Genomic DNA, 18069 nt, shown 5'->3' with positions numbered 1-18069 from the left:
AGGTTAGAGGTGCTGCACATGCTGGGGATGGGCGTGAAGGGAGGGACGTCCCCTACCCTGTGGGGTGCAGAGTTCCCCCACCCCACCCCAAGGAGGGCCCCGAAGTGAGCAGGGGATACAGCAAAACCCAGTGAGTGCCAGAGAAGAGGGATGAACCGGCTTGCGGGAAGCTTCCTGATGACAGTGGGAATGGAATCATCCAGACTCAGGGACAAGAGGAGTCAGTCCCCCAGCCGTCAGCGCAAGTTCCTACTTTTAAGCAGAGTAATGGAAAAGGCTTCTCAAGGGGAGCCCGTTTGTAGGGTCCTGCCCGAGGCCGGGGGTTTGAAGTCTTGAATGTGTCTCCTCCCATATGTTTCCACAGTGCTTTGCAGCGTCATCAGATTACACTCAGCGTCTTTTTACTTCTCTTTCTCCTTCCATCCCACCCGCATCCAAGCTCCGGCCCGTCTTACTACCCACCAGCGGGTAAGGCCATCTGGGGCAGGGGCCTTTCCCTGTCACTGCCCCAAGCGCCCAGCTCAGGGGCCGGAGGCCCAGCCGGCGCCCCGCGCACCTCACCTCCCCTGCGCTGCCATTGTTCCAAGAGACAAAGCAGCATGGCCCAGTACACATGACTAACCGCCATCCATCTTTGGCAACTCTCTCGGCTAAAACTCTTCCCTTCTTCAGTTTAAATGCCTTCAGGCCTGATCTCTAGCGCTCTGGCTGGGGCAAAAAGCTGAACTTGGCAGAACCATCTCTTAATGCTCCATTCATTTTCTTGGGGACCTTTCAGAGCACAAACAGCTCACACGAGCGTGTGGGTGACCACAGTGGCCTGATGCACACCGGTTATAAAAGCTGACACCTGACAGATGAAAGTCTCCCGACGCTAAAACAGGACACTCTGGCCCTCCCTTTTTGCCTCCCTCTCTGCTCTACCCTCCACACTGATCTGGCTAATCTTTCAATTCAGTGGGTCTCAACTGAGGGCCCCCTCTGTCTCCAAAAGGAAGACCGGTCCTGCATGAGAGGATGGTCCCCTTGCCAAGGTAAGAAACACCAAAGCACAGCCCAAGGCTCACTGGAAGCCAACCCAGGCTTGTGTGGAGCAAATGAAAGAGTAAGACTCCGTAAACCAACGGGAGCCACTTTGTTGTGTGCGGGAGGCTTCAGGAAGAAGAGGGTTGTAACATGGTCCTGGAAAGCACACGTGTTCCAAGGGAGAACCACAGAAGAGCCAGAAGGACAGTGGGGGATGAGCACTGTAATACAGAGCCCAGCTCAGGGGAGTGAAAGTGGGCCTCCTCTCCCAGCCAGTTGTCTGTGACCAGGACTTCCAGACTGGGGGGGGGGGGGGGGGGGCGGCTCTTGAAATATCATTGTTTCTCTCGTCTTCAAATAAATCTTGGTGCAAAAGTTAGATCAACCACGGAACAGGCACTAAGCTTCCAGCTAGACACACAGACACATATAATACAAAGTAATTTACTTCTCAAACAGTTCAAAGCGTGTGTAAGTCCTAATGATTCTCCTGTGATCCATGCATTATCCACATACACATGCGAACGCAAGTGTCTTTCTGGTAACGCCCGTCAGAAGACATTCATTCCGGGTAAACTCTCAAAAAATAAGAAAACAGATGTGCATCTGAAGGCACCAATCAAAATGCATCTTGATTTATCAAAATGTCTCACCTCATGTTTAAAACGACCAAATCTTATGATTCATTACTGAAGGAATTCCAACACTGTTAAGGCATGCCCTAAAAGCCTAATGACATAGAGTAAAAGCCCAACAGCATGGCGCAGCCAAAAGGCGGCTTTTCTGTCTTCCAGGATGTGAACATCATAAAGGAGCCCTGGGGAATACAACCAGACCACTCCAAACTCCGTGCTCCTCCTTTCCAGGGGAGCTCAACCCTGGCCGCACATTAAGCAGTTTCGGGAGCTTTAAAAAAATAGCCATGGCTAGACCCACTCAATCGGTGGGGTTCAAGCTATGATTATTTTTTAAAAGCTTCCCAGTTCGGTGAGCAGCATCTACTTCGGTCTCCAGGAGCAGCGCTGCCTTCCGCCCGATCACACTGTCCCCATGGTCTACAGTGAAGGACGGCCACGTAAAAGGGACGTGGTCTGAGCTCACGAGACAGAGGAAGTAGACAGAATCATACCCACGGCCCTGGTAGTCTGGGTCCAGCCCTCTACGAACTGAGCTAAACAACCGCAGATGATGATACTGAGACTCCCAAACTCACTTATTTGAAATCTCTATACTGGTATTTGCACCACATGCTCAGACAAAATAATTTTGCAATGCTGAAAAATAACAGCTTCCAGGGCTACAGAATCTATATTAAGCTCACATATACTGCACAAAATGCACCATAAGTTAATGGCAGCTGGTGAGCTTACAGCTTTGCCTTGCTGGGATGTCAAAAATCACACCTAACAATGCAGTGTTAAAATAACGAGATTTTAAAAATAAAGTATCTTGCCATTTTAGAAAATCAGAATTCATTTTAAGAACACTTCTGGTAAGATTAACTTGGAAAAGTGAATGTTCAGGGGGATTCTGATAGCAAATGTACTTTTTAAGGTGCCACGATGAAGTGCTCAAATGTGACAAAGTCACCTTTCTCAGGCAGAGCAGCTGAGCTACTGCCTGGGGGAGGTGGTGGCGATTACTTGGCATCAGGAGGCAGGAATTCTAAAAGAAGACGGATTGTAAAGGTGTTTTTACGTTGTATCCACAAGAGTTGCCCAGGTGGTTACGTTTCAGCTTCTCTATTCTTAGTGACAGTCATCAAGGACTGAACTGTTAAAGATAGAATTCTGGGTGTGTCTGATCAGCGAGGTCTAGTAACAGTGACTACTCTGATTGGGCCGTTCTCACACCCAAAACAGGGATGGGGGTGAAAAGCACAAGCGAGGTGCAGAGGACCAGAGTTCTATCCCGGCTCTGCCCCCAATCCTCTGCACGATCCTGGGTAAGGCTCCTGAGTCGACTTCCTTATCGATAGACCAGAAGCAGCATTACCTATCCCATCAAGTCACCCCTCGAACGGCCAACTAGGTCACCGAGAAAAGGGAACTCGCGTTTGCTGAGTCCCTGCTGAATGCTAGACAGACAGAGCTGGCAGGGGTCCTCCCCAATCTGCCGGCACGTAATCCTTACTGGGACTGAGACAACACAGCTGAGGGGCGGGGGCTCTGAGGGCACAGGACCATCTCCTGGCTAGCTCTCTGCAGGGTGCCCGCCCCTCCCGGTACCTGGCAGAGTATGGGGCAGAGCAGATGTGCTCCTCAGCCCCTGCCCCTGTGGTCTTGGCTTCCTGGCCCCCGCAGCCACCTCCGCTTGGAGAAACACCTGCAGCCCCCACACATCTGCAGACAACCTCCACATCTTCTAGGCTGCTCCCACGCCCCACTGCCCCCCCCCCCGCCCCATCGTGGGAATGCTGCTCTAAAAGCAACAGAGATTTACAAGTCAGGGTTGGGGGTGTGCGCAGATTCGGAAGCTCAGCAGCGTGTGCCTGTGCGGAGAAAGACACCCCAACCTCAGTGCACACCTCGGATTAGGACCTTCCAGTCTGTAGGCTCAGTGCTAAGAATTGTGGGTTCACTGTGGGCTTCATTTTTTTATAGGTGAGCACAAAACAAATATTTTCTTTATGAATTCCTTTTAAAAATTAAATGAAAACAGTTTTCCCAAAAACTGCGCTGTAAGGATACAGCAGTGATACTGACCGAGACAAAATTTTTTCAGGTTTTTAGGCTGACACTAAGGCTGACCCCCGCTTGAAAATGATTTGATCTTATTTATAGATGAGGAACATCTCACTAAAGACCTGGGCATTAAAGTGCTTCAGCGTGCTCAACACACACACACACACACGCATGTGAGCTGATGGATACGTTAACTTGACCGTGATAATTATTTCCCAATGTCTAGGTACAGCAAATCATCAAGTTGTACACTTTAAAGATACAGTTTTGTCAACCATACCTTGCTAGAAGGAGAAAAGGTATCTGAAAGTCCCTTTTGGTTTTGTTGTTTTAAATGTATGGCTAAGGAGACCTTCTGCTTCCTTATACGAGGGCTGAAATGTGTCTTTCCTCCAGGCACCCCATCTTTCCGCAGTGGCAACAAAACAGCTAAGGATGCTCAAGCACCTCGCCCCGGGGTGTCCCTGGAGGAACGCAGGGGCAGAGCCTCTTTCTCAAACCGGTTCTGAGATGCCCCGTCTGACCTCGGACTCAGTGCAACACTCATTCATAGAAAGCTGTCACACCCCCTTCCTCCTGGTTCAGATTAGTAAAACCTGATCCCCTGGGCATAACAACTTCGACGTTTACTTTGCTCTTACTTGGAGACATGGCTACCTGAGGCGTTTCAATTTTGTCCTAGGAATTGCATCTTAAAAGAAAAGATCACAGTGGGATAAGTACATCACATTGTCCAGAACTAGTCTGAGATTCTGCAGCTACTCCACGGAATATCGGGGCTATCGGGAGCCCCGAGGCTCAGCGGCCAAGCGTGGCCTGGGCTTTCCCGCCTCCGTCTGCAGCCCAGTGGTCATGGAGGGACGGCAGGCACCGTGGACTCCTCTGTCAGAGGCATCTGTTTGTACTGCTTGGGCCCCAAATACCTCCAGCCTAAGAAAAAGGGCTGAAAAGCACTGCATCATCTGTAGTTCTAGCTCACAGGGAAATACTTAAAGGTAAATGACAGCATTCACAGCGTGCGCTCCTTGCAGTCCCCCGTTGAGAGGAAACGGATGTTAACTTGGAGGGAAGATCCTTAATGGACTTAGCCGACAGGCAGACCTCGCCCAGGAAAGACACCCTCGTCCTGCTTGGGTAACTGGTCCTACGACAGCTATGGGGTCTGTCTGGCAGATCTCTAGCTGCCACCGCATCCCCCCCTCCCTCCACCACGCAGACCAGCTGAGACTGAGCCATCGCTGGGGACCGAGTCCCTGTCCGGATCACGGCCACAGAGTTTCATTACACCAGCACAAGAAGCGGAAGAGGTTTCTACTACTTCTATTAGCCCTAAAAAGAATGTCAGAAAAAATTTAAAAAACAGGCTTTAGACTCTGAGCAAATGGCCAGTTACCCTCAAGGACAGTCTAGCCCCGGGAAGGTGCGGTCTGCATGCTGTGTGTTCTCCTACGGTGCACTTACCACCTGGAAGCTACGAGAAGCCTGCAGGACTCAATGATCTGAGTGCAACTATGGTGTCAGCTGTCACATCCTAGCAAATCAGTTGTTAAGAGAAGTTCCTCTCAGTTTAAAAAAGAAAGGAATATCTAAAAATTGTACAAAGGACTTTTCAACTTACTCTGCACTACATTAAAGTCACTGACTAACTTACAGGAAGATCTAATATTATCCCCAAGTGGCCCCGGCAGCGGGAATCCGGAAGGAGCGCAAAGGGCTAAATGACTTCCCAGGAAGGCTAGCGAGCAGAGATGGGCTTCACCCCACAGGGAGCAAGGGTAGCCCCCAGCGCCCATCAGGGGCCAGGTCAGACCTCAGGGGCTGCAGGCCTGCCCGCCCAGGGGGTTCTCAGGAGAGGAGGAGGGGGCCGTGCTCAGCACCTTGGCAGGGAGGGGTGGGGGTTAAAAAGCATTCAAGGTGATCAATGAAATTCACATCTGGGGGGCCACCTGTCTTAGTGAAACAATCCCTGGATGGAAAAGTCTAGAGAAATAGATTTTTATATTTATCAAGATGGTACAAAAAGGATGAGGAAACACTCGTACTCTGTTCTCTAGACCAAAGGGTTCTATTTCCAAAAGCAGAAGGGGAACAGAAACCGTAAAAGTAAATGTGAGCTGATGTCACAGGGGAGCCTTTATTTTATACTGAAACATAACGATGAAGCTAATAAATCGGGGCACAGAAATGCACCGAGGAAACAGGACAGTTACCAGCGACGGGACGGACGCATGGCCGCTGACCCAAGAAGGCCACGACTCACCGGGAAGGGCAGAAAGGAGATGTGTGCGTTGTGTATCTCCACCACACACGAACATACACGCACAGATTTTCTAAAAATGGAATGATATATATCACGTATGCAGTGTTAACCAAGATATTTTTATCCTTGGGTTCATTTAAATTTTCTCTTTTACAGTGGTTTAATTTTTAAGATTTTTAATAAATGCACTCCTTTCCTGTCACTTAAAAAAAAAAAAAAGATTTGAGGCTGAAAAGGCTCAAAGTGTTCTGTTTCTATGGACACAGTGATGAACAGACTGACACAGTTCCTCCGCTCATGGTGCCCCGAGTTTGGCTGGGAAGATGAGCTCTGAGCAAGTAATTCAAGATGATCGGCGCCCAAAGTGCGGGGTCCTGTGGACACAGGCCCGAGACCTCCGTTGGTCTGAGCTGCGAGCGCTGACACCATGCACTCAACGATAAATTAGTTCTCTATACTAAGCCAAGTCTGGGGCCGGAGGGAGCACGGGGTGCGCCAGGGCCTGGGGGCCAGAGCAGCCGCGGCCGGAGGGTCAGGCAGAGCAGGGAGACGGGTGGGAGACAGAGGCAGGGACCGGGCCCTCAGGGGAGAGCAGGGGTGGGTGGCGGGCTTGGGCGATCCTGACATGGCACGGTGGCAATCCCTGCCACCTGTTAGGTACACACCTGACAGAGGATGACAAGGCGAGCATCGTGGTGGCATGAAGGATGGGGGAGCGTGCACCCCAAGTGGGGCAGCCCATCGCCTGAGCCCCTTTTCCTTACCCTGGCGTACGTGCAAAGCTCATGCCAAGGGCCTGCGAGCATGCACTGGACCAAGATTTCTGAAACGATTACTTTTTCCAAGACCAGAGGCTTACACACATGGGCTCTGGAGGTACCACCCGGCTGGCCATGACTGATCCCCCCCACCCTTGACTCCTTGTGCTCACCTGGAAAGCAGGGATCGTGTTTTATAGGGTCCTTGCGACGAGTCAATGAGATAAAACGTAAAAATACTTAGCACAGTACAAGGGATCGATAAAAGTTAACCTTTGTACAGGGAGTTTAACTTGCCAAGTTTTGCCATTTTTTCAAATTACAGAAGAAGAAATGTCCTCTGAATCCCCCAAAGGGTGGGCCAGAAAAATCGCACTTCAGGATTTCAGCCTTCTCTCATGGAGCCCCTCCTCTCCGCCGGGCTCTGCTCTGGGTGCTGAGGATGGAGCACTGAGCCCCAGGATGAAAACCTCGCCGTCCTGTGAGGGTGTGGGGGAGGGGAGGGGCAGGGCAGAGATCACGAGGAGGAAGCGGGGCGCAGGGCATCTCAGAGGGGGAAGGATGCCGGGGGAACCAACCCGGGAGGGGTACATGGAGGGCATGGCCTGGGGGCTGCAGCTTCCACAGCTGGTGGGAAGAGAAGCCAACTTTGTGCAAACTCTCGAGGGAGGGAGGGCAGCAGCGTGTCCGTGTGGCACCTATGTGCACCGGCGGCCCCCCCCCCGAGGGCAGTGCACAGGCGACCCGAGCCCCCCGAGTCTGGGGCTCCCTCAAGGGCCAGGGCCGCATTTCTACACCACGGGGCACTTCCTTCACAGAAAAGACCGGGTGTCTCGAGATCGCTCTTAGGTAGCTTACACAAAACAGCTCATCCGATCTAATACAGCCCGTGCTGGGTGCCGTGTCCTTGCCTTCCCGTTTTTCACCCAGAAAGTAAGCTACGGCTTCCTCCGGATGTACAGTTAAACCTGAGCATCCAGAGAGATGCATGAGCTTCTCCTTGACTTCTGCATGCAAAAATACACGGCCCACGGTCTAACAGAGACTTTAATGACCCCCCCGCCCCAAAAACTGGCAGGCAGAGGCCAGGGTGGATCATCAGAGCAAGGGTCAGCCAACGAAGGCCTCCGGGCCAGTGGAACCCGCCATCTGCTGCTGTAGATCAAGTTTTATTAGCACTTGGCGCCATGCTCATTCACCTGCCTCTGGCTGCTTCCACCCCGAAATGCAGAGCTGAAGGCTTGCCAGAGCCTAAAACATTTATTGTCCCTTCACAGGAAAAGTCTGCCAAGTCCTGATAACAGACAGATGACCCCAAATCAAAAAAGATTCTTCTTTTGAAATTAGCCTTAATTAAAACTCAACATCACCTAAAAACCTTTATTCTGAACATTTGTAGTGAGTAAAGGGGAAATTTAAAAGATGATTTTATGTTATTTTTCTAGAGACTACAAATGGCCTCTTAATTCACATGAGGTATAAACCCTTTTATGTCCTATGCTTTCAACTGTGTCCAAAACCAAACCAAACACCTGCATGCTCAACTGGCTCAGATCCAGGGCTCCGAAAGAGGACTCAAATTCTCTGGGTTTTGCTTTATTTTGTGTTCCTTTTTGATGGCTGAGATGATTCTGTTTGTCCTGTGATTCGGGGCATTTAGACCTGAATTTAAATCTTTTCTATGATTACTTTATACCACTTAACATTCATACTAAATATATTTATCTGGTTAAAGACGTTTCTAAGCCAGTATCTTTCAACTGAATTTTTTTTTTTTGTAAAACATATTCTTAACTATGACTTTTCTATCAACACTACTCTCAGCCACTTTTCCATCCAGAGGTGCTGATTTCTGGGCTCGGGTCCATTTCCTTTCTTTTCCTTCAGTGTTCTCTCATGGCCCACTTTCATTCTGGCAATCAAATAAATTAAACTTGTGTATTTACCGTAACCCTTCCTTCAGTGGTTAATGTCTTCACTGAACATTCTAGTCAGTTTCCGTGTTTAATGCCAGTTTTCCCAAACAAGAGTTAGGTCTCTGGCTTTATTCTTGGCAACTGATAATAGATTACTGAAGCAGTTTTTGCAGGAAAGGTCTTGAAGTGTTACATATTCTGAGAATTTACTGAGCCTTTTTTTCTATCTTTGTCACTGTATTTGAAGGAAAAGAATGCATCCATATAAACGCCAATTGCAATCACATTCTTGACCAGCGAGAGCTTTGATCAATCTGATATCCACCAATTTTCGGGGCAAGTCTGTATGAGGACAAGACAGCTGAATCCTGGAAGGGGGCAATCCCACACACTTGGCTTTAACAGTTCCAGCTGTGTCCACCTTCGCCCGGGGCCGGGGCTGCCCAGCAGCCTAATCCCAGACTGCCCCCCAGCTGAGTCCTCTCCCCTTTCCTGCGGTTCCCTAAGAAGCATATTTTCTTTCTAGTTGTCATCTACGTGGGCTCCTGGTTGCCTTACCTAGAAAAACAGAAAGTAGGGTAGCACCCGGTTCCTGGCTGCAGACCAAGCACTCAGCTCTGAGAGCAGTTCAAAGATGCTCAGAAAACTGTAAGTCAGTTGCACCCGTTCCCATTCCTTGATGGTCCTCCCTGAGCATCTTAGCTTTAGACTGCCTTAGACTTGTATCCCCTAGTTGGCTTGGTCTATCTTCCCATCTTGGTGTAAGGGGAGCCTTGGGTCTGCCTACTCTCACAGCATCCTCTTATCCACGAGGGTGTTCACAGACACACGGACTAATAGAACCTACAGCAGCCCCCCTCATCCACCCTGGCTTAGCGCCCCCTGCAGTTTACAAAGCTATTTCTCACACATGGCTCTCCTTTGATTTCACCTCCTTGAGACTATCATGGAAATGCAGTCCTAATCTTTTTAATAAGGTTATGAGGATTCAGAAGATGAGGCGACTTTCCAAAAGCCCGCCAACCAGGCAGTGAGAGGCTCCAGCACTTGGGTCCCGCTGTCTTTCCACTTCCTGCCTGTCCCAGCAACAGCAAGTTAAGAGACAAACATCTACGTGCTTTTCCCCCGTAGTACAGCCAGGGATGAAATCCTTCTTGTGAATCTTCTCATCTCTTCTATACCCCATTCTCCAAATATAAACTGAAAATAATGCTGTTAGGGATAGCCTTGGCCACGGGGACAATCAGAGTCAAGGCCAAGTGACAGCAACACATGGCCACCGGTGAGGGAGGCACAGAACGCCCAGCAAGCTCGCAACGGCCCCCTAACAGTCTCCAGAAGAAACAGCCATGGTGTCTCTTTCTGGGACAGGCAGATGAGAGTATCTGCTCTGACTTGGGGAATGAAGGCGGCTATTTCTGCAAATTATGAATTCTTTAAAAACTTTCCTGAGCATTTAAACTTCATCTACGATCTCTTGCTGCACAGCAAAGCAAGGTGGCTGCCTGGGCTGACAGCCCTGCATGACCCCACGGGAGCTGCAGGACGACGGAAGCCGGCTCTTCTCACCCGCTCCAGTGGCTCGTACCTTTGTGACCCTTTATCAACTACACTGACTTTTTTTTTTTTAAGATATTATTTATTTATTTGAGAGAGAGGAGAGAGAGAAAGCATGCGAGCACAAGCAGGGAGGAGAGGTAGAGGGAGAGAGAGAAGCAGAAGCAGATTCCTCCCTGAGCAGGGAGCCTGACACGGGGCTCGATCCCAGGACCTGAGACGAAGGCAGACGCTTAACTGACTGAGCCACCCAGGCACCCATAACTACACTGACTTCTACTGACTGCTGTTCCAGCAGGTTGCATGGGTCAAGGATGGCTCTCAGTCACTTAGGAAGAATGGTATGGGGGTAGGGAGAGAAAGTCTAGGCCCTATTACTTGTCTGAAACCTACCACATCCTCTTTGGGCTTAAAAAGGCCTGGACTACAATAGCCAAACTATGGAAAGAGCCAAGATGTCCATCAACAGATGAATGCATAAAGATGCTGTGGTATACATATATACAATGGAATATTACGCAGCCATCAAAAAAAAAAAATCTTGCCATCTGCGACGACGTGGATAGAACTGGAGGGTATTATGCTGAGCAAAATAAGTCAATCAGAGAAAGACAAGTATCATATGATCTCACTGATATGAGGAATTCTTAATCTCAGGAAATAAACTGAAGGTTGCTGGAGTGATGGGGGGTGGGAGGGATGTGGTAGCTAGGTGATAGACACTGGCGGGGGGTATGTGCTATGGTGAGCGCTGTTAATTGTGTAAGACTGATGAATCACAGACCTGTACCTCTGAAACAAATAATACATTATATGTTAAAAAAAAAAAAAAAGAAGATAGTAGGAAGGGAAAAATGAACAGGGGGAAATCGGAGGGGGAGACGAACCATGAGAGACGATGGACTCTGAAAAACAAACAGAGTTCTAGAGGGGAGGGGGGTGGGGTGTTGGGTTAGCCTGGCGATGGGTATTAAGGAGGGCACATATTGAATTGAGCACAGGGTGTTATATGCAAACAATGAATCATGGAACACTGCATCAAAAACTAATGATATAATGTATGGTGACTAACATAATAAAATAAAATTTAAAAAATTAAAAAAAAAAAAAAAGCCTGGACTATCAGTTCTAATATTTGGCTGAAAATAATACCTGGAATCTGGTATCTAAAAAACTGTAGCTTTGGGGGCGCCTGGGTGGCTCAGTTGGTTAAGCGACTGCCTTCGGCTCAGGTCATGATCCTGGAGTCCCCGGATCGAGTCCTGCATCGGGCTCCCTGCTCGGCAGGGAGTCTGCTTCTCCCTCTGACCCTCCCCACTCTCATGCTCTCTCTATCTCATTCTCTCTCTCAAATAAATAAATAAAATCTTTAAAAAAAAAAAAAACTGTAGCTTTGGGAAGAAAAATCACAAAAATATGAAATGTAAATTACTTGTTAGTATCCTGACCACCTTTCTTAGGCTTGGATAAAGTGCTATTTGAGTGAGCACAGATACAACCTGCAGGCCCCTTTACTCCTAGTTGTAGTTAGATTTTTTTTTTTTTTGCTAGATTTAAGCAGTGTTTTTTTTTTTAAAGATTTATTTATTTGAGAGAGAGAGGCAGAGCGAGAGAGAATCCCAAGCAGACTCAGAGCATATAGCCTGACACAGGGCTCGATCTCATGACCCTGAGATCATGACCTGAGCTGAGACCAAGAGTCAGATGCTTAACCAACTGAGCCACCCAGGTGCCCCATTTAAGCAGTGTTATAATCAAGTCTGTTCCATTACTCTGGATTGTATGTTATTGACAGGGTCAAATTAATCATCTCACATGAACAATGTCTGCCTCACACACATTTATCTGAGACTTTACCACCAATCTCTAAAAATCTAACACTGACTAAATAATAGAAATGAGGTCATAAAATTTAAACTAAGACAATTAATTTTAATAAACCGTTTGGCAATTTGATCAACCTTCTAGAAAATGCAAGTCAATAAATCCAAAGAACCAAAGCCATGTTTCCCCAGGAGCGCGGAGCACGGCGGACGGCTGTAAAATCATACACGGACAGGCAGGAGCGCAAGCAAAACCAAAAGACGTCAGAGACAACGTGACCGCAACCGACTGTCAATTTAAAACTTTTTTTTTTTTTAAGCCTCAGACACAGAAAACTAATTTTAAATCTCACCTGAGATTACTGGTTTGATAATCCTCTCTCCATCGTGGAAACTCATCTATAAAACCACGGTGTTTAAGACCTCACTAGGCAACTGAGTGGAGAGCGCAGATGCCCTGCCCCATCCTGGTGCCTGGAACAGCAGGCTGATGCCGCCCAGGCCAGTCTTCTCATCTGATCATCCTTTCTGTCGTGGCTGGATGAACCATGAAGGTACCGGATTCTAGAACATTTCAAAGCCAACTCCAACGCCAACTCGAAGCCCCTTGGCAGGACTCCCCGAGTGACACAACATTTGTGGAAACCCTCAGCCTGTGCAATGCCAAGCCAGAACCTTCTAAGCAATTGCATATCTAAGAGCTTCCTCATCTGACATCTGTTTTCTGAAAACACAAGAGAACTTAGGTGGCAGCAAAGAATCAGAGAGTGTGACGGAAGGTGAGTCACAGAGGAGGAGGGATGCTTGGAGGCGGAACAAACAAAAAAGGGATAGGGAGGCGTGACAACAAACAAGAATGGAAAGGAGAAAAGACAGAACTGGGGGCATCAAAAGCCGTGCTTTCGGTTTTCTCCTGTCTCCCATATTAGTGACAAATCTATTTTGTGTTGCCTGGTCCTTTGTGCTGGTATCAAGAACAGCAGGAGACTGATTTATGAAACTAATAATCCAACCTTTCCCCCGGAGAGTGAGAGGCCAGTACTGGAGGGGGTGAAGTGTTCCCAGCGGGGTCCCCAGGCCCCCACTCCCTCAGCGCCTGGCCCCCGCCGCAGTGACACAAAGTCCGCTCCGAGCGGATACTACAGAGGAAATTGCAAAATGACTCACAACAACTTCTCAGAACTTTTTCAGCAAGTGAAAGCAGCTACCATGTGGGGCTGGGACATTATTAAAAGGTGAGCATCTGCTGTAATGAAAGGCGTGAAGAGAACGCACTGAGGCTCAGATACATCTGCGCTCATGCAGGACAAGCGAAGTCTTCCCTGGACTACAATCTCTGACACACAGATTTTTTTTTTTTTTAAGATTTTATTTATTTATTTGACAGATAAGACATAGCGAGAGAGGGAACACAAGCAGGGGGAGTGGGAGGGGGAGGGAACACAAGCAGGGGGAGCGGGAGGGGGAAGGAACACAAGCAGGGGGGGTGGGAGAGGGAGAAGCAGGCTTCCCGCCCAGCAGGGAGCCCGACGCGGGGCTTGATCCCAAGACTCCAGGACCACGACCCGAGCCGAAGGCAGACGCTTAACGACTGAGCCACGCAGGCGCCCCTGACACACAGATCTTTAACGGAGGCATCGACACGACTGTCTCAGGCCTCCTAGCAACAGCTAACATCTGGGAATGCCTTTGTGGGGGAGGTCCCAACGAATGAAGGAACAGAGTTGACACCACACCAACCCCCATTCTTGGTAAATACTGACGGTAAGACAGGATTCGTGGCACCCAAAGAGTGGCCAGCCAAAATGAGATCCTAACCGTGGCTGTCATTCCTTCAAAAGACAAAGAAAGGAGCGAACACCAGAGCCTTCGCTGGCTTGCTGACGTGATGGGGCCGGGGTAAAGTTCTCTCGGCCCCGGGGAAACCATGGGATCGTCTGCTTCCTTCTTATCCCCTGAACTGGGCATCCAACCACCCCTCTGGTCCCACAGACAGCTGTTGATTCTACTGAAGGGAGTTCTACAAAATGTTGGCTTGGGGTCAAGATCTAGATTTTTGCCCCGCCTCCCCAAAAATCATGTTCTTTCACTAATTACAGAAAATGAAACTCTGAAAATGCTAGAACATCAGTGCATAATGCTGTAATTGGTGTTCAACAATGTAGGAATGTCTAACCACCACCAGCAATATTCTCCTTGGCCTCAACCTAACGGTTTATGCCATCTGGGGCAGGGTTCTTATGTAATAATAGTATCTCAATGTCTCTTAGCACATTAAAATAAGGCCTTACTACTGCCAAGCCCACCACACCAATCAGACCTGAAGATAAAGACAAAGTTCAAAATGTCACTTGGCTAAAGAAACACAGGGCCAGGGGTGCCTGGGTGGCTCAGGTGGTTAAGCATCGGACTCCTGGTCTCAGCTCAGGTCTTGATCTCAGGGTCAAAAAAAAAATAAAGGAAAAGAAAAGAAACACAGTGCTTTTCATTCTGTAAGTACCTGATAACTATGTCTGTAATATTAATAATATTAAGTCAAGACAGCAGCTAGATTACTCAGGTGTTTACTCAACGTCAGAATTATGAACGTAGAGCTCACTGATTCCTAAGGAGAAAATCTGTGGGTAAACGTCCCAAGCAGAGCGAGCTCCCTAGAATTGCAGTGACTTGTCACATACAGGAGCAATTTCCTGAGGGCCCATCACTTTCATCAGATGCTCAATGGTCTGCTCTAAGTTATTTTCCTCAACCAGGTAAGAGAGTAAAAGATCGGAGCTGATACGGGAATAGAGCACCTAACCATCCTCACTTTCACTTGCCATGACCTTCAACCCCCATAAGTCTTACAGGTTTTTACTTCAATAACTGTGTGAAGGACAATAAATAATCAGTGCTAATTCTAATTGGTTTCTTCTAGAATTAATTCTCTTTTAAGCAGCTCTCTGTATTCCTGAGGAGAAAAGGCCACACGTCAGGCAAACGCCGGCTGCAGATGAGGCGTCGGGGCAGCGAGAGAGGCCGGCGGGGCGTCAGAGCACCACAAACAGAACCAGCACAGGCCTCCACGACCGGCAGCCCGCCCCTCGGCGCGCAAATGCAGAAGTCTGAGGACTCCTCCAAGGACACAGGATTTCGGTGTAAGACTTGGGGCCCAACCCCACGTGTTCTTCCCCCACGACCACCCACGTCCAGCAGGCTTCCCCCCGAGAACCTGCATGAGCCTGCAAACGGGGTTTACTGACGGTGGGGTCTGGCCCAAGACTCCCCGCTCAGACTCCCTGCTTTCTTCTCCTCCAAAAAGGGAGATGATTCTGAAATTATTCTGTCTCCAATCCAGGAAGCCTAGAAAGAAAAGAAACATGGAGACACAGAGGGCGGGACACCATGGAGGAGGAGGATGAAGGCAAAGGAAGGGGGCGGCCTCGCCTCCACGGCCACTTCCAAAAGCATATGGCCCGCTCTGCAACCAACACAGACCACGGGCGACTTGCCACCACCCCGCTGAGACTTGTCCCGGCGGGAGGCAACAGGGGAGGTCCCAAGGAGCGCAGCTGGGGTCCCTCTCTGCCACCCCCGCCCCAAGATGCAGGTGGCTGGCTGGCTGCTCTTCGAACGTGGGCCTTTGCTTGGCCTCGGAAAGGACAAACCCACCCTCTTCCAGTCTCATCTCGGAGGGGCTGGAAGCAAAATCATGGCCCCCATGGTTTCGAAGGAGAGGATGAGTAGGGAGAGGCCCACTCCGGGAAATCAATGTGGCAAGCTAGTCTTCACGCCCAGGGAGGTAAAGCCTTCATGTAGCCCAGCTCCAGGGAGGCTCAGGCACTTTCCTGTGAGTCACGATCCCGACAGTGTGAGGAGGGGGTGTAATTATCCCTTCAGCACTGCCAGTGAGTTCTAGAGCTGCGCCGAGCAACAAGCCCACCCGCCCTCTCGCCGATTCACGCCTTGGTGCCGGCATGGCCTCCTGACGCCTTCCTGCTTCTATTTTTTTTTTTTTTAAGATTTTTATTTATTTATTTGAGAGAGAGAGAGAATGAGAGACAGAGAGCATGAGAGGGAGGAGGGTCAGAGGGAGAAGCAGACTCCCCGCCGAGCAGGGAGCCCGATGCGGGACTCGATCCCGGGACTCCAGGATCATGACCTGAGCTGAAGGCAGTCGCCCAACCGACTGAGCCACCCAGGCGCCTGACGCCTTCCTGCTTCTTGCTCCCTCCCTGGGGTCTCCCAGGATGACTCCCGTGACAACTCGTTCTTGCTCCCAGAAAACCAGGGTGAAGGGGGAAGTCTGGAGGAGGATGAGGAAGCAGGAGCCAGAGGGAGGCAGGAAGGAAAGGGCCGGTTGGGGCTGGGGAGGAGGCCAAACAGGAGGAGGAAGGAAGAGGCTGGAAGGGAAACTGGCCACATTAACAAGAAGGGAAGGGGAAGCCGGGGACCGAGCGGCCTCCTGAAGGCTTCCAGCCTCCCTGAGCCAATGCTGTTGGGCCCAGAGCAAGAGGGGCATGGCTGGCCCCAGGCCAGCCCCCGAGAGCTAACACCCTACAGCCCGGCTTCCAGACCAGTCTCACTGGACTGCCTGAACAACGATACTCTCTACCCGTACAAGGCAGACGAGCACGGCTCCCTGAGGCCCTACACCCCAGCCCAGTCTCATTCGACAAGCAGCCCCAGCCTCTGAGCTCCCAGAGCCTCTCTGGCAAAGGCACAGACGGCTGAGTGCTCATCGGGCACCACCATGTTGTTGGCCGTTTCTGTGTCTCTGGGCTCCGGTGAGCCCACAGCTCTGCCCGTGGCAACAGCAAGCCCCTTCCCATCTTCCAGACTGCTTGGGCCAGGGACACACCCGCCCCGCACAAGCCCCGTTAGGACCCAGCCCCACGGCCATGTTGGGAGGGTAGCAGCTGGGAGAGAAAGTGCAGAGAAGTCAACACCATCAACATTTCTTCCCATTGCCTTCTCGTCAACTCCACTGTTTGTCCCCCTTCCCTTGGACAAGCTCCCCCTGCCCAAACTGCTTGCCACGTAGCTGCTGGCTGAGAGGGTTCACCTCTGGTTCTCAATGCCAACCCCCTTCCAGCTCACTGCTGGCCCTGCCCACACCCTGCACAGAGATCTGGTTTTCCTCCTCTTCCTTCCCTCCTGCCTTCCTGCCTCCCTTCCTCTCTCTCTCTCTCATCTGACACTGTGGGTAACATCTCGAACCCTGCTGAAGAGGGTAGATAAGCGATCCTTGGCAACAAAGAGGACAGGGCTCTTGTGCGCTTCGTGGCTCAGCGATGTCCCCTCCTGCCACACCCAGCAGAGCTGGCATCTTCCGGACACATCAGCCCTAAAGATCAGGGCAGACCAGGAGCCGGGCACTAACCCCTGGAGCTGGGAAAATAGTAATTAAAAAAAGAAAAAATTCCAATCAGCTCCAAAGAGATCAGATGGACTCTTAGACTCCCATGCAAACTAAGCACAGTTGCTTCCAACAAATCCACAAACTTGCCGCCAAGTCCCTGCCACATGGATGTACTACGGTGTTAGAAACGCGGAACAGTGCATTTGAGAGCCGGGCAGAAAGCTCAGCTCTACTGGATCCTGTACCCACGGCGCCTCTCTAGGCCCTGAAGGGACACTGCTCTTCCAAGAGGCACAAGTCTGTACGACACCCTGACAGGCTATGTCTCAGGCTTCACTAAGCTTCTCCCTATTCACAGCCCACTCCTGCTAAAGAGAAGGGCAGACCTGACAGATACGATTTTGTTAATCTTTTAAAGCAGCCCTTTAAAAAGGGTGTCCATCCACGGCACTCTGCGTAAGAAAAACCAGCTCCAGGCAGGTGGGTTTGGTCTTCGCGCAGGTGACAAACAGCTAAGAGGACCTAACTGCCAGGGCCTTCGTTTCCAATTCTTTTTTGTGTCCTGGGACAGCTCAACAGCATCTGACCACCTGATACTCCCTTCAAGAAGACTGGGAAGGCAGCGAAGGCGGGTAAGCCATGTGTTAGGGGCGCAGGATGAGAAAGCATCCGGAGCACTGTATGTGCATGGGACACATCAGGAA

The 18069-nt window shown here is 50.1% G+C and overlaps 1 protein-coding gene across 1 annotated transcript in view; it reads right to left on the bottom strand.

Moving 5' to 3' along the window:
- Positions 1-18069, bottom strand: part of LOC118002001 (T-lymphoma invasion and metastasis-inducing protein 2-like) — a 198117-nt gene that overhangs the window by 16178 nt on the left and 163870 nt on the right. The window lies entirely within an intron of this gene.

Source organism: Mirounga leonina, unplaced genomic scaffold (assembly GCF_011800145.1).
Source record: "Mirounga leonina isolate KUSES-001 unplaced genomic scaffold, KU_Mleo_1.0 Mir_56, whole genome shotgun sequence".
Lineage (NCBI taxonomy): Eukaryota > Metazoa > Chordata > Mammalia > Carnivora > Phocidae > Mirounga > Mirounga leonina.
Note: the sequence above shows the minus strand (reverse complement) of the source record. Positions and strands in the feature narration are given on the sequence as shown.